The 25,809-nt window shown below is 42.4% G+C and overlaps 1 protein-coding gene and 1 non-coding gene across 6 annotated transcripts in view; both read left to right on the top strand.

Moving 5' to 3' along the window:
• The window catches only part of PPP2R2B (protein phosphatase 2 regulatory subunit Bbeta), a 478,597-nt gene that overhangs the window by 42,392 nt on the left and 410,396 nt on the right, over window positions 1-25,809 (top strand). The gene's annotated exons all lie outside the window — the stretch shown is intronic.
• Window positions 8,838-8,909, top strand: TRNAF-AAA (transfer RNA phenylalanine (anticodon AAA)). Its single transcript has one exon. It is a non-coding gene; the product is annotated as a tRNA-Phe (tRNA).

Here is a 25,809-nt window from a genome sequence, read left to right as displayed (position 1 = left end):
GCTTGCAACTTCTCTTAAGTTTAGGGCCCTTTCTAGCCTACTGTGTTGCTTCCCCTTCCCTTGATTGGGTATAGCTGGTCACTTCTTAGTCTGTTCTATCTTATATGCCAGGATTTCTGTGTATTTCTTTTCAGTAGGCAAGTCAATTTGCAACTGACGCATTCTCTGTTGATGATGACACTCAATCAGATAGAGAAGGAGCCACGTAAGGTCCTCTGGGAGATGGTTTAGAATAGCGGTTGTTAACCATGGTGGCAAATTGGAAGCAGCCTAGGAGCTGGGGGAAAGTACCTCAGACCTCACTCAAGCAAGTCAGCCAGAATCTCCGGGGATAGGGCTTGAATACTAGTATGTTTTTTCTGTGTGATTGTAATGTACATCCAGGGTTGAGAACCACTGGGTTGGCAAATGAGAGAGGAGCCACGTCCGGTGTTTACTCTCTGTGCACTAGTCATACACTGGATGTCATCCTCACCGTCTTCCTTGTCGTCATCCCCTGCCCACCTCCACTCCAGAATCCTGTCCGCATTAATGCATTTCTTGCTCCTCAGTTCATCCACTTCTCCATCCCAGTCGCCATCATTCTGGAACAAGCCATCCTCGTCTCTGCCCTCCGAAGAGTGCTTTCTGCCTGGCCTCAGGCACTTCTTCAATCTCTGCTTCACCCTGGAAGCACAAAAATCATTTCAAAACAATAGTCTGACTGCAGAAGTTGCTCGTTCCCCAACTTTAAAATTTCTCACGGCCTTTCATTGCTCTCAGGATAAGAGAGCCTTCTGAACTCATCTGCCACAGTCCTGGGGGTGCTCAGCCAGCCCACCTCACTCATTCTTGCCTAGAAGTTTGCCATACTCTGGCTACATGCTGTTCCCTCTGCCAGGAATGCTCTTTCCTGTCTTATTTGCCTGGTGAACCACTAAACATTTAGATTTCAATTGTGGTTTTACATCTCAGGGAAACCATCTTGATTTCTCTGAGGAGGGAAAATCCTCCTGTCATAATTTTTGTAATTATGGTTTTCCCTAAAGAACAGGAGAGGGGGGCTGAAATTCACCTGGGACAAGCCCTGTCATCAGTTCTTAGAGCAGCCGCTGCTTCTTATTCGTAACATAAATAACGGTTGCAATTTTGTTTATTCATGTGGCCATTTGAATCACATATTTACTCTGCAATAGAATTTGTAAGGACAGGGACCTCGTCTTCTTCGGTGTACCACTGAGTCCACAGCAGCTAGGTAGTCCTAGGAACACATCAGGTGCTCAATAAATAATTGCTTGTAGAATGAATGGGTGAGCACCTAGCAACTATGGCAGCCCAGAGTGAGTCATTTCATGGGCTCAATGAATTGTATCGGCAAGATCTCAGAACCAGAGACTAATTTTTAATCTAGGTTCTGATCCTTTCAAGCCCTGTTACCTGTGAAAAGGCCTTTGACTTCTTGACATCAGTCTTTTTCTGCAAAGTGTCAGGGGGCTTCTAACTAGGCTTTGTTGTGTCTTTCAGGGTCAGTGGGTGATGGGGGTAGGGACTGGGAAAGACAGAAGGAGCAAATGGGATGAACTCTCTTTTTATCTACTTCTGGGTAGCATTTATTTTGAAGACAAAGTTGCTTGTCTAAAAGAAAAAATAGTTCCCAAACCACTGTGCTAGAAGGTGCCCACAAGCCTATCTGGCTGACATTTCTGTGACAAGAAGTCTTGACTCACACGTACTTATGAGGAGACTGAACAGCTGCTGCATTCAGGTTTCTGGTTTTCTAGAAGGCTGCAAATGGGCAGGCAAATCCAGGTGGGCTTTTATTTTCAGGGGAAAACAAAAAACAAAAAACTGGCATAGTTCAGTGCAGCTGCCTAAGCAAAGCACAGTGATAGGCATAAAGACTGAGTCACTCCCGCTTCCTCAGTTGGCAGTTTAACAGGCTGCCCAGATTGTTGGGTTCAATGCCTGGTGTTTACCGAGAACACATCCCTAGACAGGTGGCTCAGTGTCAGAGATGCAAAGTGCAAAGGCAATGTGAACACTCGCATTTTCGTGGCACTCACCTCGATCCTGTAAGGGCCTCTCTGCCTTGAAGATCCCCTCCCCTTTCTCTGTCCTGAGTCTTTAGGGAAAAACACAATCACAACAAAAACAAATTTTCTTTTTGTATTAATTAAAATGCCTGTCCTAGGAATATGATAGAATTTCCCTGAGGCCTTTGAATCGGGTATGCGATATGAAGGGGGAATTAAACCTATTTTCTGCAGTAATGGGCCTTGCCTGGAGCCCTGAGGGCTAAGGGAAGAGGGGAGGAACGGGGCGTGGCTGGGAGGCTGTGGCAAGAGACAGAGATCTGATTCCCTCCCCCCTTCCCTAGAGTGCAACCCAATTATCTTTTTACATTTGGGGTTTGTATTTAGATTGCGTTTAAATCAAAGGTTATAGAGCTTTTAAAAGAGAAAAAGAGTAGGTCCTGAAACCCACACATTTAGATGATGGAAATAAAAACTCAGCACTTACTTGCCTTAATTACCTGATTTTTTTAGACTTAAGGCTCCTGGGTAATTTCTTTCTTTGTCCATAGAGATGTTGCTAGGCTTTGCTAAAGCGTCTACTTAATTCACAAAAATTAAATTCCATCCATTCTAAAGTTTTACCACCTTATATTACTGGGTCTGCCTTTAGCTCACAATAATGCGGCAAGCCATAGTGATGCCTTTTTCTTCTTTCTCTCCATCTTTCAATTCATCTATTCTCCAACATTGGCAGGTAACAGAATCTCCTGCAGGCATGTCACATCAAGGCTAGCTGGGCCCACCCCACAGTTTCTGATTCCGTAGGTTGGGAAGAGCCCAAGAATTGGCATTTCTAATGAGCTTCTAGGTGAAGCTGGTGCTTATGGGCTTCCCAGGTGGCGCTAGTGGCAAAGGACCTGCCTGACAATGCAGGAGACTTAAGAGACCTGGGTTTGATCCTTGGTCAGAAAGATCCCCTGGAGGAGGGCATGGCAACCCACTCCAGTATTCTTGCCTGGAGAATCCCATGAACAGAGGAGCCTGTCACAGAGTTGGACAGGACCAAAGCAACTTAACATGCATGCATGCTGGCACTCCAGCTTCCAGGATCTACCCAAAGAGAGCCTTGTTTTAATTCAAAAGAGTCCTGGAAATGGAGAGATCAGGGTGTGTGAAGCCCAGGTGCAAGGCCACCTGTGTGCTGGTGTCCAGCTTGCTCAGTCTTATGCCCAGGGCACATCTGCTGAGCTGGATGCCTTGAGCAGATGGTGGTTGAAGCCCTCACTTTGCTGAGTCATCTGTGGTGCTGCTGGTCAACACAAGTGCTTTCACCAGGAACCAGAATAGGAATGGCTACAGGAAAGGATCTGAGAATCAGAAAAGTACCTCTGAAAACAAGTTCACCCCTTCCTTTCCAGATCTGCCTCTCTGGCTGCTGCTTGAAATTCTGCTGTTAGTACTAAGTTTCTTGGTGAGGCCCTGTGCCTTGTGTACCTAGCAATATCTAGCAGGACCATGACGATGCCCAGAAAGCTTAACCCCTGAGTATGTTTGGTCCTAGTGGAGGATGTAAATTGGAAAAATGTAGAGCTATGGAGGTGGATTCAATCCTGGGTTTCAGACTTCCAATTTCAAAAGGTGAAGTGGAAGTTCAAAGAGGTTATTTTTCCTAAAGTCCCAAAGCCAGGCAGTGGAAAGCCAGGCTGGGGAAAGCTAGGCTGGGGGGTGGGGGGCGGGGTGGGAGTTGTTTCTGCCAAAAGAGGGCAGGCTTGGATGGAGAGCAAGTTGGGGGACCTAGGAGGGTCTAGGAGCATGAAGGCTTCTGGGAAAGGAGAGTGAGGGGAGGAGGGAATGGGGTGGGGTGGAGACTGCAGCTTACCTGAGTTTCCTCTCTTAATGATACCATCAAACTGGACATGTAGGTCAACGTGGACTTGGTTTTCAACATCCTCATGAGTCACAGTGTCTTACCAGCAGTCTCCTCCTTTTCATTACCTCTCCTACTGCTGGAGTCCAGGCCCTCTGTGTCCCTAGAGCTTCCTTTGTCATTGCTGTTCAGTTGCTAAGTCACTTCTGACTCTTTGCGACCCCCTGGACTGCAGCATGCCAGGCTTCCCTGTCCTTCACTCTCTCCTAGAGTTTGCTCAAATTCTTCACATCCATTGCATCAGTGATGCCATCCAACCATCTCATCCTCTGTTGCCTTCTTCTCCTTTTGCCTTCAATCATTCCCAGCATCAGGATCTTTTCCAATAAGTCAATTCTTAGCATCAGGTGGCCAACGTATTGGAGCTTCATCTTCAGCATCAGTCTTTCCAGTGACTATTCACAGTTGATTTCCTTTAGGATTGACTTGTTTGACCTCCTTGCTGTCCAAGGGACTCTCCAGAGTCTTCTCCAGCACCACAATTTGAAAGCATCAATTCTTCAGTGCTCAGCTTTCTTTATGGTCTAACTCTCACATCTGTACATGACTACTGGAAAAACCATAGCTTTGACTAGACAGACCTTTGTCACTAAGTGATGTCTCTGCTTTTCCACTGTCTAGTTTTGTCACAGCTTTCCTTCCAAGAAGCAACTGTCTTTTAATTTCATGGCTGCAGCCACCATCTGCAGTGATTTTGGAGCCCAAGAAAAGAAAATCTGTCAGTGCTTCCACTTTTCCCCCATCTATTTGCCATGAAGTGATGGGACCAGATGCCATGATCTTAGTTTTTTGAATGTCAAGTTTTAAGCCAACATTGAGCCTCCTAATTCATCTTTATTCTAGTCCTGAAATCACCCTTCCATACAGTCACCAGAGCTCTCTTTGAGCAAACCTTGCTACCACTTGTGGGGTCTTCAGTAGCTGCCTGAAGCTGACAGGTATCAATCCATTTTCTTGGTATAGCAATCAAGTTGTTGGATTCTCTGAACTCAATCTCATTTTCACTCTGGTGTCCTTACATACTCTTTATGTAAACTCTGTCCCAGTCATATGACCTAGAGCTCCCTGAACATACTCTATACTTCCACATTCTGTTTGTACTTAAGTTAATTCCTGCAACTGTGTCTTCCTACAGCCCAAATGCTCCTCCTCATTTAAGGTCATGCTCAAACTTTCCTCTGAGAAGGTTTCCCCAGTCTACCAATTAGACCTGATTTCTCCCTCTACGATGATCTGGTAGCATTTTTATTGGCAAATCTCTCGTGGACCTAGCTGAACTCTATCCAGTGTGAGGATTTCCTTATGAAATTACTATCCTACTATCCTAGGTCCTGAAAATAGCTGAAAGTAGAAGGGTTTGTTTACCCTATTCCCAGGATTTTGATGACTCCTGCTCAACATTTAACCAAAATTGTCCCTGTGGGTTTTCATTTTTATCGTGATGACAGGGCTGAGATTTGAATTGGGTCTCCAGAGCACACTGAAACGTGACGTATATTTCACAGGCAATACCGCTGACTTTATGAGCATAGGATTGTTCTCTCCATCCAACAATAACAAACTATTCGTGCTGTGACTCAAAAGTCCCGAGGAGGGAATCTTGCCCTCTGGTGCCCCTCTCTATCTTGGGTTATGCTCATGATCCCAGCATCTCCCTGGTCTGACCTTATATCTATCATCTTGAGTGTGCTTTCTCTTCCAGTCTTGTGGAGCTCACAGTCTTGCTCACTAGAATGGACACTGCATTCGTATTTTTCTCTGAGACCCCAGAAGATGATCCCTGACATGTAGTAGCTATTCAGAAAGTGGGCAGTTGAACTTGTGGAAAGGCAGGTGGGTGGACACCATAGACATCCTTTATTTCCTTTCCACTTCTTGGCAGAGTGCCACCATTTGCCTCAGCAAACTGAGAAGTGCCTGCATTATCTCTGAATTCAACACATTCTGCCTTAAAAAATTCTTTTTCAGAATGCTGAACCTATCACTCATTATATCTGCACTTACAATGCCTGCTTCCTTGGGGTCCTAGCCTCAGCAGAGTATGTGGCTTTTTCTATGGCAGATCATCTATTCCTTCATTCCATGGATGATGATGACATTACTATGTGTTAAAAACAGGGCCAAGTACTGCGGATTCAGCAACATAACAGGCATGCATTCCTCCTACTTAGTGATAATAGAAATACTGATCACCATGGAAGCATACTGATGAGAAGTAGAACCTAGTGTGAAGATTCAGAAAGGCCTGACTGAAGAAGGGACATATAAGTGGGGATGGGAAGAGTGTGTAGGAGAAGCCAGCAGGAGACAGAGGATAATAGGTTCTGTGCAGAGGGAACAGGGTTGTGGAAACCTCAGTCATAAGAGAGTACAGTAACTTAAATCACTGAGGCGTCATTGCCTCTGGGAATTCTCCCCTGGTCCTCCTAATCTTGAAATGGAGGCTCCTCCTATATGTTCCCAAGCATCACCACGTCCATCAGCACAGCCCTTATCACTTTGTATTGTGTGGGTGTCTGTTTACTAAATTATATATTCGTTATTTATTAAATTATATATTTACTTGTTGATCTTTCCCACTAAGTAATGAAATCCACAAGAACAAGCAGTATGTCTGTCTTGACCATTACTGCATCTCTTGCCGTTGATACAGTGCTGGGTATGTAACGTCTTGAAGGAAATGCCCTACACATAGCCTTACCATTCAACATTGCTGTGTGTGCTTGCCCGCCTGCCAAGCATCCACGCCTGATGTATGGGCAGAGGAGGCCCTGCTAACAGAGAGCTACAGATGTCAGGGAATGAACGCCCCCAGGAGCAGCCGCCGCCAAGGGCTCTGAGGGGCAAGGGATAAATACTACAGCAGTTCTCTTCTCAGGTGGGAGAGCTCTGAGGGGTACGCCCTACAGCAGGATTGCACTCCAGTGAGCCCAGCACTAAACTGCTTGAAAAAGCATTCTTTATCGGCTGCCTTCCCTTCTCACTCCCTTCCTGATGTTTCCTGGCTCCCCTCCCAATTAGACCACTCACAATCAGGTCCTTGGCTCGGGGTCAGCTTCCAAAGGAACCCAAACTAAGATGATCCTTATTAACTAGGTGGCTCCTGTCTCAGCTGCTTGTTTGCTTTATTAAACAAGTTATTATTTCGCTGAGCCTTCACCCTTGTCCCCCCGCCTCCTCTGCAAATGCCCTCCCTCCCTCACCAGGTTGTTGCATGGCTCCAGGGATTCAAGGTGCATGAAGAGCCTGCTTGAATGTGTTGTGCCTTGTTACATGCCCATCTAAGGAGCTGGATCACAGCAGAGGAAGAGTTAAATGTCTGGAAAAAGATTTTCTGATTGCCTATCTTGACCTCAAGAACCCCAAATCTGCGCTAGTTATTGCTGAAGTGGGTCCATACCCAGAGGGAAAACACAGTGCTTTTAATGAGAGGTAATTTCCTGCAGGTCACACATAGCTCTGGGGCCTGTTCCTGCCTCCTGGCTTAGATTGCAACTCTCTCGAATCCATAGAAACTGGCTACTAACCATTCCAGCGTTCTCACAGAAGGAGCCAGAATTTGGTTTCTATGTGTTTCACATTCACCTAAAACTGTGTTGGATATTTTCAGTTAAAGTGACAATGAGAGTTGACAAAGACATTGATGGGAACAGTGATGACAGTATGGGTCATTTTTCAACCCTGCTAGGAGCTAGAAGCTGCGCATTTATCACCAACCTAAAGACTCCAAATAGCGCTATAATGTAATTGTTGTTATCGCCATTTTGCAAATCAGGACACTGAGGCTCAGAGAAGCTGAACTGCTGCTCAGGATGAGACAGCTGCAACTTGGAGAATTAAGCTCAGGTACTAAATCCCACTCTCCATGTAATCCTTATTAGATATTCCATCATAAGAGAAAATTGAAGATTTCACTATAGGTAGAGCTACCATAGGTTTTTGTGGCCTTAGCACGAAGTAACATCATCTATCAGAGAACACATGTCAGCAAAGGTTGAATGAGAGCCTAGACTCCCACCTTTAAGAGTCTGTAAGGAAGAAGTGCAACATCTCCATGCAGATGAGGTCAGAGAAGGCCAAGTGGGAATCCAGAACTTTCATCCCACCAGGTGGTAATGAGCCCCCTGGCACTACAGGGCCGGTGAGGCCCCCATGAGGCACCTGGGAGTCCACCCCTCCCTGGCAGTGATGAAACATCCCCCCTTCTCCCTGCCTAGAAGTGTCTCATAGGACGCCCAGCAAAGAGTCAGGACTCTCACCACCACCCACCAGAAACAAGGTGAGATTCTCCCTCCACCCCAAACTGACATCACTGAAGGAAAGCAGTAACAAGTTCCCACCCTTTTCATCCAGGGAGGTATTAGCGAGGGCTGCTAAGGAGTCAGAACCTCCCCTTCCTACCCCTACTTCTAGAGTCTTCCCTTTCAGCTATCGATGTAGGCAATGAGAAAGCTGGACTCTTACCCCCAGATGACAGTTGCAAAGCTACACCCCTCTCACTTCCCCTTCTGGCAGAACCTTAGGCTTAATATATCTAAATTGTATTAAATAGTCCACATAAACAGAAGATAGAAACTGTCAAAGTCCCTATCGCAATAAACACAGCAAAAACTATAAGAAATGGTGAAATGGGGGAAAATGTTTACTTTGCATTACAGAAAACATGCTCATTTCTCATATAAATTGATGTTCAAACTCCACAGAAAAATGGGCAAAATAGTAAAGTTTTAGAAAACACAGGTAGGTTCTTACACATGAACAGATGCTCACTCTCATAAGGTAAATGATAACTACAATTTCACTAAGGTTTCCCTCTTAAATTTGGACTTGACTTAGTGACTCAAATCTAGAGACTAGAGTATGGAAAATGGAAAAAATAAAGTAACATCATAGTGCAGAGATATAGTGCAGACACTTCCCTGGTGGCTCAGACGGTAAAGTGTCTGCCTAAAATGCGGGAGACCCAGGTTCGATCCCTGGGTTGGGAAGATCTCCTGGAGAAGGAAATGGCAACCCACTCCAATATTCTTGCCTGGAAAATTCCATGGATGGAGGAGCTTGGTAGGCTACGGTCCATGGGGTTGCAAAGAGTCAGACACGACTGAGCTACTTCAATGTCAATGTCAATATGGTACAGGAATTTGACAGACAATACCAAAACTAGATGTAAGATTATTATCCTATTAGTAAAAAAGGATTATTAACCTATAAGAAAAAAATCCTTTAAGAAAAAAATATCAGACAAATCTGAATTAAGGGATAGTCTACAAAATACCAACTAGTTCCTCAAAATTGTCAAAGTCATGGAAAAAGACAAGGGAAGATTGAGTAACTGTCAAAGATCAGAAGAGAGAGGCATGATGACTAATGCAATATATCCTCCTGGATGGAATTATGGGGAAAAGGGACATCAGTAGAAAAACTGGTGAAATCCCAAAAAACCTTGAGTTTTATTAACAGCAGTATGTGTGTGCACGGCCACAAGGCATGTCCACTCCTGCGACCCAGTTTTCTGAATGTTGAGCTTTAAGCCAACTTTTTCACCCTCCTCTTTCACTTTCATCAAGAGGCTTTTTAGTTCCTCTTCACTTTCTGCCATAAGGGTGGTGTCATCTGCATATCTGAGGTTATTGATATTTCTCCCGGCAGTCTTGATTCCAGCTTGTGCTTCCTCCAGCCCACTGTTTCTCATGATGTACTCTGCATATAAGTTAAATAAGCAGGGTGACAGTATACAGCCTTGACGTACTCCTTTTCCTATTTGGAACCAGTCCGTTGTTCCATGTCCAGTTCTAACTGTTGCTTCCTGACCTGCATACAGGTTTCTCGAGAGGCAGGTCAGGTGGTCTGGTATTCCCATCTCTTTCAAAATTTTCCACAGTTCATCATGATCCACACAGTCAAAGCTTCAGTATAGTCAATAAAGCAGAAATAGATGTTTTTCTGGAACTCTCTTGCTTTTTCCATGATCCTATGGATGTTGGCAATTTGATCTCTGGTTCCTCTGCCTTTTCTAAAACCAGCTTGAACATCAGAAAGTTCATGGTTCATGTATTGTTGAAGCCTGGCTTGGAGAATTTTGAGCATTACTTTACTAGCATGTGAGATGAGTGCAATTGTGCAGTAGTTTGAGTATTCTTTGGCATTGCCTTTCTTTGGGATTGGAATGAAAACTGACCTTTTCCAGTCCTGTGGCCACTGCTGAGTTTTCCAAATTTGCTGGCATATTGAGTGCAGCACTTTCACAGCATCATGTTTCAGAATTTGAAATAGCTCAACTGGAATTCCATCACCTCCACTAGCTTTGTTCGTAGTGATGCTTTCTAAGGCCCACTTGACTTCACATTCCAGGGTGTCTGGCTCTAGATGAGTGATCACACCATCATGATTATCTGGGTCATGAAGATCTTTTTTGTATAGTTCTTCTGTGTATTCTTGCCACCTCTTCTTAATATCTTCTGCTTCTGTTAGGTCCATACCATTTCTGTCCTTTATCGAGTCCATCTTTGCATGAAATGTTCCCTACATACATTAAAATAAATCTCAAAGAGTAGACAGGGAGCTAGAAAACCCCTGCTTCCAGAAAAGAACACTGGAGTAGCCAGAACTGAAAGAGATCTCTTCCTGGACACCTGGACACTTTTTGGTATATTTTGAATTTTGAAAGATGCGGGTATCTTACCTACCATATTTCCCCTATCTAAGATGCCATCAATTGCAAAATTCAGCATTCTCGCATGTACAGCTAAGAACAAAAAGCTGCCATTTACCTGTAAGACCTAAAACGCACTGATTATAAGAGACATCCTGACTTCAAGATGTACATCTTTAGAAGCAATAAATATGCAATTTTCAATGTGCATGTTAGAAACAATAAAACATGCCTTCAAAATAAAATGTTAAAAATGTTTTCAAGAAATATCCAGTTGTTTTTATATGTGTAGAACCTGTCTGAAGGGATGTGTGCTGAACAGTTCCAGCAATTATTGCTAGGTAGTAGAATAGGGGCGATTTTTATTTTCTATTCTGTATCCTCTGTATTTTCTAAACCTTCTACAAGGATAAAGCATTACTTTTATGATCAGACAAGTATGTTAATAAATGCAGTGCGAGCCTAAGTTTTAAAGGGGCAGCTTCAGTCACCTTGTTTGTGGTGAGAATGTTTTTAAAAGTTGACCTTGTTAGTGATAAGCCCCCCATCTCCACTCCCTACCTAACAGTCTCCTTTGAAATTTGCTCCTCCTGTCACTTAAATGGTGATTTCCCCAGCTTGACCTCCTCCTCTCCTCAGTCGGTCTGTTTTGACACAGAACCAGTTGTGTTACAGTTCAGGGTGTAGGCTGTGATGCCAGATGGGCCTGCTGTGAATCTGAACCCTGCTTCTTACTGGACAACCACTCCTGGCCTTGGTTTTTCCATCCACAAAATGGGGATGATACCTAAGAGAGTGGTTGTAATGATTAAGAGTGGGTGTATATACAGTGGGTGCTGGCAGAGTAAATGACCTGTCAACTCTAGTTATGTTGACTTGTCCCTGGATCATCTCCACACACAAGGTGTTGGTTCTAATCTGTTTGCTGATGACTCCCAAATTTACTTTTCAGCCCAGACCTGTGTCCTGAGCTTCAGGCCTCAGGCTTTCTGGATATCCCCTCTTGGCTATCACACACGTGTAACCTCTCTAAAACTGAACTCATTAGCACTCAAACCAACGATCTGGTTTTCCTTCATTTTCTTCTACTTCCAGTCATCTCCTGGTTTGCTCTGGTGAGACACCTCATTCTTGACTTCAGTTTGCTTGATACCACCCCTTACCACCATGTCACACACACACACACACACACACACACACACACACACACACACAGAATCAATCAATCAGTTTGTCCAACAGGTACAAACTTCTTCTCCATCCCCATTGCCGTGTAGGCAACCTTTATCTCTCTCTTAGATTGTGGCAGCATCTTCTGGGCTTCCCTCCATCCTATCTCTTTCCCACGCTGCAGGCAGAATGATGTTCCCAATGAGAAATCTTATCAAGGTGTCCTTGTCCAGGCTGTTGTCCTTCAATCACTAAGTTGTGTCCAACTCTTTGCGACACCATGAACTACAACATGCCAGGCTTCCCTGTCCTTCGCTATCTCCTGGAGTTTGCTCAAACTCGTGTCCATTGAGTTGGTGATGTTATCCAACTATCTCACCCCTCTGTCCCCTCCTCCTCCTGCCCTCCAGCATTAGGGTCTTATCCAGTGAGTCGGTTTTCACATCAGATGGCCAGGGTATTGGAGCTTCAGCATCAGTCCTTCCAATTTATATTCAGGGTTGATTTCCTTTAAGATTGACTGGTTTGGCCTCCTTGCTGTTCAAGGGACTCTCAAGAGTCTATGTAAGCTGTCAATGAGTTCCCGCTAATCTTAGAACAAGCTCTTTTTATATGGTTATACATCCTGTCTCTGTATTCATTCTTTCCCCCAATCTTATTTCATGTCACTGACACTTAATGCCAGCCATAATGGACTACTGTATATTTCTAAAGGGATCTGTTGTCTGGTTTCACTCAAGACCTTTGCACAGGTTGCTTCCTCTAACTGGAACCCAGTCTCCACTCTTTGCACAGTTACTGCTCATTTTCCATTAGGCCTCAGATTAGATGACTTTGTCTCAGAAAGCATCTCCCAAACCCAATTCTTGACTGGTTTTGCCTTCCAGATGCTCCCACCGTACCTGTGCTTCTCATAAAGGATTTTGCAATCTTTGCTTGTTTTTCCTCAACTCACCTTGACACTTGTTTTTTTTCCTAATTTTAATACAGTTTTTACAAGGCTACTTTCCATTTACAGCTCTTACAAAATATTGGCTATGTTTCCATATTGTATGATACATTCTGAATTCTTTAATACATCTAAAAATTTGTACCTTCCACTCCCTCACTCCTAAATTCCATTCCCCTCAACTGATAATCACTACTTTGTTCTGTGTGTGTCTGTTAGAACAGTATTTTTAAGCAATTTTACATTGGAGTATAGTTGATTTACAATATCGTGTTAGTTTCAGGTATTCAGCAAACTGATTTAGTTATATACATACATCTATTCTTGTTCAGGTTTTTCCCCTTCTAGGTTATTAGAGACTATTTAGCAGAATTCTCTGTGCTATACAGCACAAGTAATTCAAAGTGTACAGGGGTTCAGCAAAGTAATTCAGTTATACGTACATACATATATATCTATTCTTTTTCAAATTCTTTTTCCATTTAGGTTATTACAGAATATTGAGTATTCTCTGGGTTATACAGTACATCCTTGTTGGTTACCTATTTTAAATATAGCACTGTGTATTATGTCAATCCCAAACTCCCAATCTATCCTTGCTTGGCCCCATCCTTTCCCCCTGATAACCATCAGGTTCATTCTCTAATGAATGAGTTTGGTGAATCTGTTTCTATTTTGCAGATAAGTTCATTTGCATCATTTTTTTAGATTCTGCATGTAAGTGCTATCATATGATATTTATCCTTCTGTGCCTAATTTACTTCACTCAGTATGACAATCCACAGGTCATCCATGCTGCTGCAAATGGCATTATTTCATTTGTTTTAATGGCTGAGTAATATTCCATTGTATATATGCACCACATCTTTGTCCATTCTTCTGTCCGTGAACATCTAGGTTGCTTCCATGTGTTGATTATTGTAAATAATGCTGCAGTGAATGTTAGGGTATATGATTCTTTTCAAATCATGGTTTTCTCTGGATATACGCCCAGGAGTAGGATTATGGGATCATATGGAAGCTGTACTTTGTTTTTTAAGAAACCTCCACGCTCTTCTCCATAGTGGCCGTACTAATGGGCATGTATTCCCACCAAGAGTGAAAGAGGATTCCCTTTTCTCCACACCCTCTCCAGCATTTGTTCCTAGTCTGTTTGATGATGGCTGTTCTGATTGGTGTGAGGTAACCCACCTAGTATTCTTGCCTGGGAAATCCCATGGACAGAGGAGTCTGGTGGGCTACTGTCCATGGGGTCACAGAAGAGTCAGATACAACTTAGAGACTAAACAACAACATCACCTCATTGTAGTTTTGATTCACATTTCTCTAACAATTGGGGATGTCCATCATTTTTCTATGTGCTTTTTGGCTATCTATATGTCTTCTCTGGAGAAATGTCTATTTAAAATCTGCCCATTTCTTGATTGAGGTTTTTTAGTTTTGCTATAGAGCTGCATGAGCCATTTGTTTACTTTGGAGATTAATTTGCTGTCAGTCCCTTGGTTTGCAAATATTTCTCCCATTCTACAGGTTGTTTTTTTCCATTCTGTTTATGCTTTGCTTTGCTGTGCAAAAGCTTTAAAGTTTAATTAGGTCCCATTTGTTTTCATTTTTATTTTTATTACTCTAGAAGGTAGATTTATTTTTTTTTATTTTTTATTTTTTTAGTGTTTATTATTCCTTTTATTTTTTTTTAATTTTTTAAATTTTAAAATCTTTAATTCTTACATGCATTCCCAAACATGAACCCCCCTCCCACCTCCCTCCCCCAAACATCTCTCTGGGTCATCCCCATGCACCAGCCCCAAGCATGCTGCATCCTGCGTCAGACATAGACTGGCGATTCAATTCACATGATAGTATACATGTTAGAATGTCATTCTCCCAAATCATCCCACCCTCTCCCTCTCCCTCTGATTCCAAAAGTCCGTTATACACATCTGTGTCTCTTTCCCTGTCTTGCATACAGGGTCGTCATTGCCATCCTCCTAAATTCCATATATATGTGTTAGTATACTGTATTGGTGTTTTTCTTTCTGGCTTACTTCACTCTGTATAATTGGCTCCAGTTTCATCCATCTCATCAGAACTGATTCAAATGAATTCTTTTTAACAGCTGAGTAATACTCCATTGTGTATATGTACCACAGCTTTCTTATCCATTCATCTGCTGATGGACATCTAGGTTGTTTCCATGTCCTGGCTATTATAAACAGTGCTGCGATGAACATTGGGGTACATGTGTCTCTTTCAATTCTGGTTTCCTCGGTGTGTATGCCCAGAAGGGGGATTGCTGGGTCATAAGGTAGTTCTATTTGCAATTTTTTAAGGAATCTCCACACTGTTCTCCATAGTGGCTGTACTAGTTTGCATTCCCACCAACAGTGTAGGAGGGTTCCCTTTTCTCCACACCCTCTCCAGCATTTATTGCTTGCAGATTTTTGGATCGCAGCCATTCTGACTGGTGTGAAGTGGTACCTCATTGTAGTTTTGATTTGCATTTCTCTAATAATGAGTGATGTTGAGCATCTTTTCATGTGTTTGTTAGCCATCCGTATGTCTTCTTTGGAGAAATGTCTATTTAGTTCTTTGGCCCATTTTTTGATTGGGTCGTTTATTTTTCTGGAGTTGAGCTGTAGGAGTTGCTTGTATATTTTTGAGATTAGTTGTTTGTCAGTTGCTTCATTTGCTATTATTTTCTCCCATTCAGAAGGCTGTCTTTTCACCTTGCTTATATTTTCCTTTGTTGTGCAGAAGCTTTTAATTTTAATTAGATCCCATTTGTTTATTTTTGCTTTTATTTCCAGAATTCTGGGAGGTGGATCATAGAAGATCCTGCTGTGATCTATGTCTGAGAGTGTTTTGCCTATGTTCTCCTCTAGGAGTTTTATAGTTTCTGATCTTACATTTAGATCTTTAATCCATTTTGAGTTTATTTTTGTGTGCGGTGTTAGAAAATGATCTAGTTTCATTCTTTTACAAGTGGTTGACCAGTTTTCCCAGCACCACTTGTTAAAGAGATTGTCTTTACTCCATTGTATATTCTTGCCTCCTTTGTCAAAGATAAGGTGTCCATATGTGTGTGGATTTATCTCTGGGCTTTCTATTTTGTTCCATTGATCTATATGTCTGTCTTTGTGCCAGTACCATACTGTCTTGATGACTGTGGCTTTGTAGTAGAGCCTGAAGTCAGGCAAGGTGATTCCTCCAGTTCCATTCTTCTTTCTCAAGATTGCTTTGGCTATTCGAGGTTTTTTGTATTTCCATACAAATCTTGAAATTATTTGTTCTAGTTCTGTGAAAAATGTGGCTGGTAGCTTGATAGGGATTGCATTGAATTTGTAAATTGCTTTGGGTAGTATACTCATTTTCACTATATTGATTCTTCCAATCCATGAACATGGTATATTTCTCCATCTATTAGTGTCCTCTTTGATTTCTTTCATCAGTGTTTTATAGTTTTCTATATATAGGTCTTTAGTTTCTTTAGGTAGATATATTCCTAAGTATTTTATTCTTTTCGTTGCAATGGTGAATGGAATTGTTTCCTTAATTTCTTTTTCTACGTTCTCATTATTCGTGTATAGGAATGCAAGGGATTTCTGTGTGTTGATTTTATATCCTGCAACTTTACTATATTCATTGATGAGCTCTAGTAATTTTCTGGTGGAGTCTTTAGGGTTTTCCATGTAGAGGATCATGTCATCTGCAAACAGTGAGAGTTTTACTTCTTCTTTTCCAATTTGGATTCCTTTTATTTCTTTTTCTGCTCTGATTGCTGTGGCCAAAACTTCCAGAACTATGTTGAATAGTACTGGTGAAAGTGGACACCCTTGTCTTGTTCCTGACTTTAGGGGAAATGCTTTCAATTTTTCACCATTGAGGATAATGTTTGCTGTGGGTTTGTCATAGATAGCTTTTATTATGTTGAGGTATGTTCCTTCTATTCCTGCTTTCTGGAGAGTTTTTATCATAAATGGATGTTGAATTTTGTCAAAGGCCTTCTCTGCATCTATTGAGATAATCATATGGTTTTTATTTTTCAATTTGTTAATGTGGTGAATTACATTGATTGATTTGCGGATATTGAAGAATCCTTGCATCCCTGGGATAATTTAAAAAGATATCGCCCTGAATTATGTCAGAGTCTTCTGCCCGTGTTTTCCCCTGAGTTCTATAGTATCTGGTCTTACATTTAGGTCTTTAGTCCATTTTGAGTTTATTTTTGTGTAGGGTGTTAAAGAATATTCTAGTCTGGACTTATTTTCGCATGAAAGTGGCAAGGGCTACAAACCAGAACTTGAATTACTAGTTTTGTTGACTGTCTAGACTCACCACTATGTCCACCTCCCTTTGATGTTCCCAGCACTGTTACCAAACCACACTTGGTTCTGCTCTCCCCCACATGCAGTAAAGCCAATCTCTTGACACTGGGTTGTGGTAAAGGAAGGTGCAGTATTTATTGCTGGGTGCCAAGCATGGAGTCCAGACAGCTAGTGCTTGAAAGGCCCGAACTCCCCAAAGGCTTTCAGGAAAAGGTTTTCAAGGACAAGATGAGGAAGGGGGGTTGTGGGGTACGTGGTCAGCTCACGGACATTTTTCTGATCAGTTGGTGATGAGGTAATCAGGAGTAAACATCATCAATCTTCTGGGGTCTACATGTCCGTGAATAGCATATAGTTAGCGTCTTCCACCTGGTGGGGGTTTCAGTATCGGCAAAACAGCTCCCAGACATGGCTCAGAATATTATCTATAGCCCTTGAAGAGAAATTAAAGATCCTTGACTTTACTTAATGACTAAACTGTTATTATTTTGTCCTATTTGGCTGCTTTCCTTTGCTTCTGCATTGTCTCACTTCTCTAATTAAATTTATTGTTTGCCTACAGTTTGTCTATAGACAAAAGACAGGTGAAAGACATTAGTGGGTTGGGTGGGGGGCTGTTTCTGTTATGGGAAGGCCCTGTAGCATCCTGCTTAGTTACACAGACACTGACTTGATGCTTAATAAACATTTATTGAAAATGTATGAATATATTAAAAAGATGAATGAATGAACATCAGGAGGCCTACAGTTTCCCTGAGCCTTCTATCTGTTGCTTTGGAGGAAAGGTTCAAGGTGCCTGACTTGACACCCATGGACCATTTTGCCACTATCCTTGGGGTGTTGCCTGAATCTCTTTGCCTTGGTCTGGTGAACCAGGATCGACAGTTCAATAAGCTGAGGCTCAAGTTTCCCAAAGTGCCCATGGGTGCCCCCTACATACCTTTTCATTAGCGTGTAATTGGCAGACTTGTCCTAGATTCGGGCCTTGGTTGCATTCCTTAGTGGTGAAGGCCACTTACATAAGCTGAGTGGGCTGTCTTTGAGACATATCCAGGGCTTGCAGGGGAAATTTTCCTTCTCTCCATCGTTTGTTTGCTTGCTGCAGTGAAGATATTTTTGGATTTTGGCTGAGTCGGTCTCTCTTTTTGGCCTGTATACCCCTAGGGAATTGCTGCTCCTACAGATGGAAACTAATTGAAGAGTAACTGTAGGCCAGGTCTGGAAACAGGAAGAGGAAGAGAGCTGCAAGGTGCCCTGGCCTGGCCCCTCCCCCTACACCCCCCCACCACCACCGCACTACCCCAGGGCCCCACCCCCAGGTCTGTTAGGACTTGAGCATAATTTCTGAGCTGAAACATTCCGGGAAGTGCTCTACTGAGGGAGATGCCCTGAGGTTCTCCGCAGCAGAGTGAACGCAGCAGGATGGGCCCCCTAGAAAGACTGCTGGTGCAGAGGAGTGGATCCCAGGTTCCAGACAGGGCTCTGGCTTAGAACCTGGGTAACAATAGGGAGGTTATTTAACCTCTCTGCACCTCAACTTCCTCATTTGTAAAATGGGAATAATATCACTGTAACCCTATTTTGCAGGATTGTTTAAGAATTAGATCATTTGAATCCTGCCTGACCCATAATAAAATCTCAATAAATCTCATCTAGTCATTATATTGAAATGGAGATGCAAGAACTATCTTTGGATGAATAAAGATCTGGCTACAGGAAAAGCAAGCTTGAGATTTAGTTTGGCAGCAAGGCTTTTTTCCATCATTTAACCAAAACTCTGATCTGGCTTTCCAGGACAAAATTAAAAGCCCTGTTTATCCATATATTTAATAGAAGGCAGTGTGTTGCAGTGAAATGAGCAGAACATTGAGAATTAGACAAGATCTGGGTTTTAAATGTGACCTGAGTAACTTTGGGAAAATGACTTTGTTTCTATAAGACTCAGCTTTCAAATCTGTAAAATGGGTAAAATGATAGTACAGTTTACAAAGGAGAGAGGATTAAATAAGATACCATATTATAATGTTGGTCAAAGAGATGTTATGATTACTGAACTGAAGAAATCACTTGTAGGCCCTAGAAATTTCTGATTCCATGTGAGTGGTGACATGAACTCACCCCTCCCCCCACCCCCAGCAAGGTGATTGTATGGATTTAATGAGACCATCTATGTGCAGAGCTTTGATCTGTGCCTGGCAAATAAAGATGTATATCCATAAGCAGGAATGCTCTGACTATTAGCTTTATTATTGCTTTTTTTTTTTTCTAGAGACAACAAAATTTCTGAGCACTGTCTTTCTGCCAGTCTCTGTGTGTTTGGTATGAGGGATAAATGAAGGAATACAGCCTTATATCCAGGAGACTTCCTTCCACTCCAAAGCTGTGGGGGAGAAAATTGGGGGTGGGAAACAGAAATAAATATTTTTAGAAAATGATACGATTTACATAGAAAACAAAAGAGTGAGATGAGTGATGGGGGTGGGGTTACTTTAGTCCCTGGTGTCAGAGGAGGCTGCGCTTTGGCTCAGGTCACATGACCAACACCAGCCTCAGCAAATTTAGACAGTTTTCATGTCTTTGTGTCACTTTGACAACTGCGTGAAGATAAAGGGGAGTCTACAAAAGCATGGATCACTGCATCACTCCATATCCAGAGCTCTAAATTACGAAGCTGAAACCAGTGTGGATGAGATGGACAGAAGAGTGTCTTCCTTAGGTGACCAGGTGACCTGGCGTAACCTCTGCTGATTTCCTTGCCTGCACGTGGCCTGTCCATCCACCAGGTGGCAGTGTTCAATAATGAACGATGACAGCATTATTTAAAGAGGGCCTCTGGCCCACATGAATATTGCAGGCTGCCTAATGAACATTTGCTATGAGCACTAATTACAGTTATCCTTTCTATGGCTGTGCAGGATTCTTGGTCTTGGTACTGTGACAGTTTTCTTCTGGCCCTTCTTTTTTTCTTTTATGGGTGAAATAAGCAGATAATGTTTTTAAATGATATAACGGAGCTCACACATGCCCAGGTGCTGTTCTAAGAGCTTTACAAAAATTACAGTGTTGCATTGTTGCACCAGCTTTGTAGTGAGTCAAATTATTCCTACTGTATACATGAAGAATCTGAGGCTCAGAGACTAGCAGCCTGCCTTGGGATGCTCAGCTAATACATGACATCGGTGGGTTCAAACCCAGGTTTGTCTGATGTCAAAGTCTCACTATTACCCATCACACTATCTTGCTCTTTATTTTAAGAATAATGATTATTACTAAGATAAGTATCATTAAAACAAAGCAAATTGTCTCCCACGTTAAGGTGTCATATTCTCATCCATATCACGTTGTTTAGTTGCTCAGTCCTGTCCGACTCCTTACAACTCCATGGACTATAGCCTGCCAGGCTCCCCTATCCATGGAATTTTCCAGGCAAGAATACTGGAATGGGTTGCCATTTCCTTCTCCAGGGGATCTTCCCAATCCAGGAATCAAGCCCACGTCTGCTTCACTGGCAGGCAGATTCTTTACCACTGAGCTACCTAGGAAGCCCCATCCATACTATACTAGCATTAATACTATCAAATGGAGGATTTATGTAGCAGCCACCTAGGAATGGCTGGGAGCTGGATTGAAGGGAGTGGGATTAGAAACACTTTTGAACTTGGAGGAGTGGCAAACAAATATCCAGAGGACACAGGTTTGGTTTGGTTTGGTTTGGTTTTACCATGACTGATAGTCCTCACAAAATATCTTACAGTAAACGGCAATTTTACTTCTAAGATGAAGAATGTAAATCACAGAGAGGTAAAGCTGCTGCTCAAGGTCATACCGAGCTTCACTAGGACCTCTCTGGAGATTCTAGGGACTTTCTCATTGTCCTGGAAACTGGCTGATCACGAAAAGCCTCAGAGCTCTAGAAAAGTAAACGATAGTGTAATTCCATTACTTTCTGCAATCTACTAGCAGATAGAGGCAAATTAATATTTATATACTTAAGATTTCTATAGCTTGAAAAGGATCATTATCATTTTGTCTCTGGGTGACTGAATGAGATTAAGGAGATATAAATATATAGTTTTTCATGATAATTTGGTTTGTGGCCTCACAAATTCCATGGGTTTAGATGATGATATGTTGGAACTGGAAGGAAGTTAAAGACAATCTTGTACAAAACTTTTATTTTACAGATAGGGAAACTAAGGCCCAGAAAGGAGTGAGTCACAGTCATTCAACTAGCTTATAACAAAATCACGCCTAAGTTCTCCAAAGGGGTCCCTCCACTAACTCCCTTTAAAGCACAATTTCAAACTGAAATGCATACCAGAAGCCTGTCCAGAGTGGGTCTTTGTGAGCTAGAGCTGCATGATGAAGAAAGGCCCTAAGATCAAATATATCTGAGAAGCATCAAATAAAAAAACAGAATAAATTTTAACAGGACTTGTCAGAATCTTTCATGTATTAACATTTACCAGGAATCTCCAAGAGGGAATCAGAACATTCAGTTTGCTGAGCCAAAATTATTTGATCTCAACTTGTTTTCTCTCTACCACATCTAACCACATCTATTACAAGCTCACACAACAGTGTTTAATAGAACATAAATGGGAAACAATGACTTAATTTATCTCTGTTCCCTGAAGTATTTAGTCATGTAACCCCATGTTTAGGAGTGTCTCCTAGGATGCATGTTTTGGAAGCATACTTAGGAACTGCTTCACAGAGGTATGGACAAAACAAAACTGTCTTGGAGTTCCATGTACAACTAGTTTAGAATCAGCCTTTGGAAGGCTCACCTGCCTAGAGGAGATCAGATCTCATCAGAGGAGATGCAGCCTCAGTTCAGTTCAGTCGCTCAGTCATGCCCAACTCTTTGCAATCCCCTGGACTGCGGCACGCCAGGCCTCCATATCCATCACCAACTCCCAGAGTTTACTCAAATTCATGTCCATTGAGTCAGTGATGCCATCAAACTATCTCATTCTTTGTCTCAAAAAGGGCAATTATCCATCGTAGTGAAACCTCCATCTTTGTGAAACCTTCCAAATGAGATCCAAAAACTCAGGCAGTTTCTCAGTCATCTTTTTTTGGAGTATAAGTCTTTATTCACTATTTTGGAAGTTAGCAAAGATGGTAAACTTTGAGTACAAAGAGTTAGGGAGCTAGGGTCTCCAGAGCTGAAATTTGGGGACTCATATAAATGGATTTGAACTCAGGCTGTGTGATGTGTCAGTGGTGTGACTTTAGGCAAATTTCTCCATTGACCTTCAGACTCTTTACAAGGGCAATAACGGCATTATGGAAAAATTGGGATAGTAGTATTACCTATGGGAAAAGATGGAGAAAAAATGGAGGGTGCCAAATTTGTGCAAAACAATTTGTTTAAGCCACTTGGAGGAAAAAAACAAATGGAGCCCCGACTAACCGGATTTGCTCAGCTGACTGCATATTTAAAGAATAAGAAAATCCAAGTGTGAGTGGAGAACTAACCTGGCAGAGGAGGCAGTGAGCCTGTGAAAGGTGAGCAGGTAGGAGCAGGGGAGAGAAGGAACACCCCACTCCCTACTGCACAGAGCCCCGCTTCCTGTGGCACCAAGAGGAGGGACTCGAGCAGAGTCTGGGAGACATTTTCATATGTGATATCAGCCCAGATTTAACCCCACTGAACCACCATAAAGACAGCAACTCACACACAGCAATTGTTTATGCTGACTTTTATTTGAACATAACTGACACCAGGTTATAACTACCACAGAGGGTTTTAGAAAGACTCCCAGGAAATACCCCTTGGTAGGGAGCTCTGCAAAGAGCCTGGGGTTTAGCTCACTTTATCCAACATGTCCTGAAATAACAGAACAGCCCCAGTCCAATCTGTACACATTTAATGTTTTCTCATTAAATTGCATCATCTTCTCAAAGATGAGTCAGCACGGTGAAGGGAACCAGCTGTGGCCTGCTGGTCAGAGGCCTGTGTGCTCCATCAGCTTTGCCAAGAAAGTCTGAGGGCCACAGGCCAGTGGCATAGTCCCCTGAGCCTTGAATCACTTACTTATAAAAACCAGAGTAAGCAGACGTGGTGATTTACGAGGCATTGGACACACACGCGCGTGCACGCACACACACACACACACACACACACACACACACACACACACACACACACACACACACACACACACACACACACACACACACACACACACACACACACACACACACACACACACACACACACACACACACACACACACACACACACACACACACACACACACACACTCCCTCCCTCCCTCCCTCCCTCCCTCCCTCCCTCCCTCCCTCCCTCCCTCACTCACTCACCCTGAACTTGGATTCATAGAGGCCTGAGTTCCAATCCCAGCTCTGCCACTTTTTAGTTGTGTGGCGTCTGGCAGGTTCCTTTGCTACCTGTGTAATGAGCGTGATCATAGGACAGGCTGTGCTTGTAATTCTGAAACGGTATTTCTGATTGGGCCTTTGTCCCTCCCTCCCTCTCCCTCCCGCTGCCCAGCCCTCTCTGCCTCTCTGTGCTAGATCCTCCTTTTCCTCGCCTAAAAGACAAAGGGGAGCACCGGCAGCAGAGTGAGGATTTTGGAGAGGTGTTAGGCCCTGAACTGACCCAAAATATAAGCATAGTGTTCCTCACACTTCTAGTGCTCCTAAAATTCAGAACCCGGGAATGTAAAGAAAGGCCCCCACATGAACGGATGCACAGAACAAGCTCTAAAAGACCTGGAATGGGAGTGGGGGTTGGGAGTGAGGTGATCGACTCTTTCCTTTCTCCTTCAAGCACAGAGAGGGCTGTTTAAGCGCACGAATCCCAGACTAGCTGAATAAGCTTTGCCAGGCTTCTTTCTTTCTGAAATACCTTAGATGATGACTTCATAATACAGTCAGTGCTCTAGGGACACACCTAGAGGTATGTATGTGCCTAACAGAGGGTAGGGTGGAAAGTCTCTGTAGGTAACTGGACCCAATTATAATTTCCTATCTATAAAATAAATTTTTGGTGGGTTAATATTCTTTATTTCTAATTTGAGGATAGTTGCTTTACAGTGTTGATGGTTTCTGCCGTACAACATGAATCAGACGTGTGTATATATATCTCCTCCCTCTTGAGCCTCCCTAATACTCTTAATATAATAGAAAAAGCATCATCAAACAGGAATATGAGCAGAAGACATGAAAATGCAATTCATAAAAGAATGAATGCCTAGTAATCACAGGAAAAGGTGTTCAAGCTCACCACTAATCAAAAAATTGAAATCAGGTGATGCTGATTTCCACCTGTCAGGTAGGCAAAAGTTAGAACAAATGATAATACCTAAAGCAGGTAAAGATGGTATACAATGGACACTTTTGGTCAATTTTTTAAAAACAGGAATGTTTTGAAGACAATACCATGCTTTATTGTCTTTATTTTTTGACTGTGCCACATGGCATGCAGAATGTTAACCAGGGATCAGACCTGCCCCCTGTCGTGGAAGCACCAAGTCTTAATCACTGGACAACCAAAGGAAGATGCTACATGGATACCATCCTTTGAGAGGGCAATTCAGTGATATGTAGCATATGTAGCAAGTTTTAAACATGCATATCATTTGGTTTCACAGTTATACTTCTTGAATTTTAAATAATCACAGAAATGTTAAGAAAATTTAGCTACATGGGTGTTCATCACAGTCTGCCTTTTTCATAAACTTTCTGGTTGTTATGAATAATTCTAATGTCTATGAAGAGGAGATTGATAAAATTATGGTATATCCACATAATGGAATATTCTTCAGGCTTTAGAAATCGCAATGTAAAGCATAGCTACAGAATACTTAGTAGAAGAAAGCAAATTACCCAACTAATATTTGTTTAAAAGACAACAATAATAGCTAAACAATAATAACAATAACTTCATGTACGTGTGAGGACAAAAGTTGGGACAAGAGTTAAAAATGTTGTGCTTGGTTGACCTGGTTGGTGAAGTGAAGAATAATTTTTGCTTAAATCATTTTTTCTGTATTGTGTAAATTTTTAGCATAACTTGCTTTTACAGTCAGAAAATACCAAAATGCCAGAAAACAGAAAAAAGCATGGAGTATACTAGGGTATATTATAGGGGGAATCACACACAGCGAGGAAAGACTTGCAGCTTCGACATGCTAGAAATAAAACCTATTGTTTGTAGCTTAAGAAATTGAGAGCTTATCTTCCTCAAATGTGTGAAAACCTATCACCTGGGATTTAGGGCTGATGCTCTGCTTGAGAGATGTTGAACTGAGCTCTGACTCTAATTTGTTTAGGTTTGTCTGTACAACCTGGCCCTTTTACATTGAGGTCTGGTGGCTTTCACTCCAATTGCTAGTCCTCTCCTGCCCTGTTGAGATTCTGAGTGATTTTCATTCACCAGAGCATGTGTTTGTCTTTTTTCCCAGTGCTGCTACAGGTGTAGGGTGAGATAATAGATCAGATGGATGAAACTGCTTCTAAGGAGGAGCAGTAAAAGGGCCTTGGATCATCCTGGCTAGTCCCACTAGGGCCAAGGGAGGCAAAGGAGGAGCTTAGGAGAGGGACTTAAAGACAGTCGGTCTAGAGCTAGAAATAGGATGACCACAATTGATAAACCTTAACACAACTGTTTGCAATATTATCTAACAAATCCATGCCTATAACAGGTTAGGGAAGAGGGGTCACAACTTTTCCAATCAACTAAAATTGTTAATGATGTTTCCCTGCTTAAAACCTACTGATGACCTCTCTGTGGCTTTTGGAGTCAGGTTGACAGTCCT

This window comes from Ovis canadensis, chromosome 5 (genome assembly GCF_042477335.2).
Source record: "Ovis canadensis isolate MfBH-ARS-UI-01 breed Bighorn chromosome 5, ARS-UI_OviCan_v2, whole genome shotgun sequence".
Lineage (NCBI taxonomy): Eukaryota > Metazoa > Chordata > Mammalia > Artiodactyla > Bovidae > Ovis > Ovis canadensis.
Note: the sequence above shows the minus strand (reverse complement) of the source record. Positions and strands in the feature narration are given on the sequence as shown.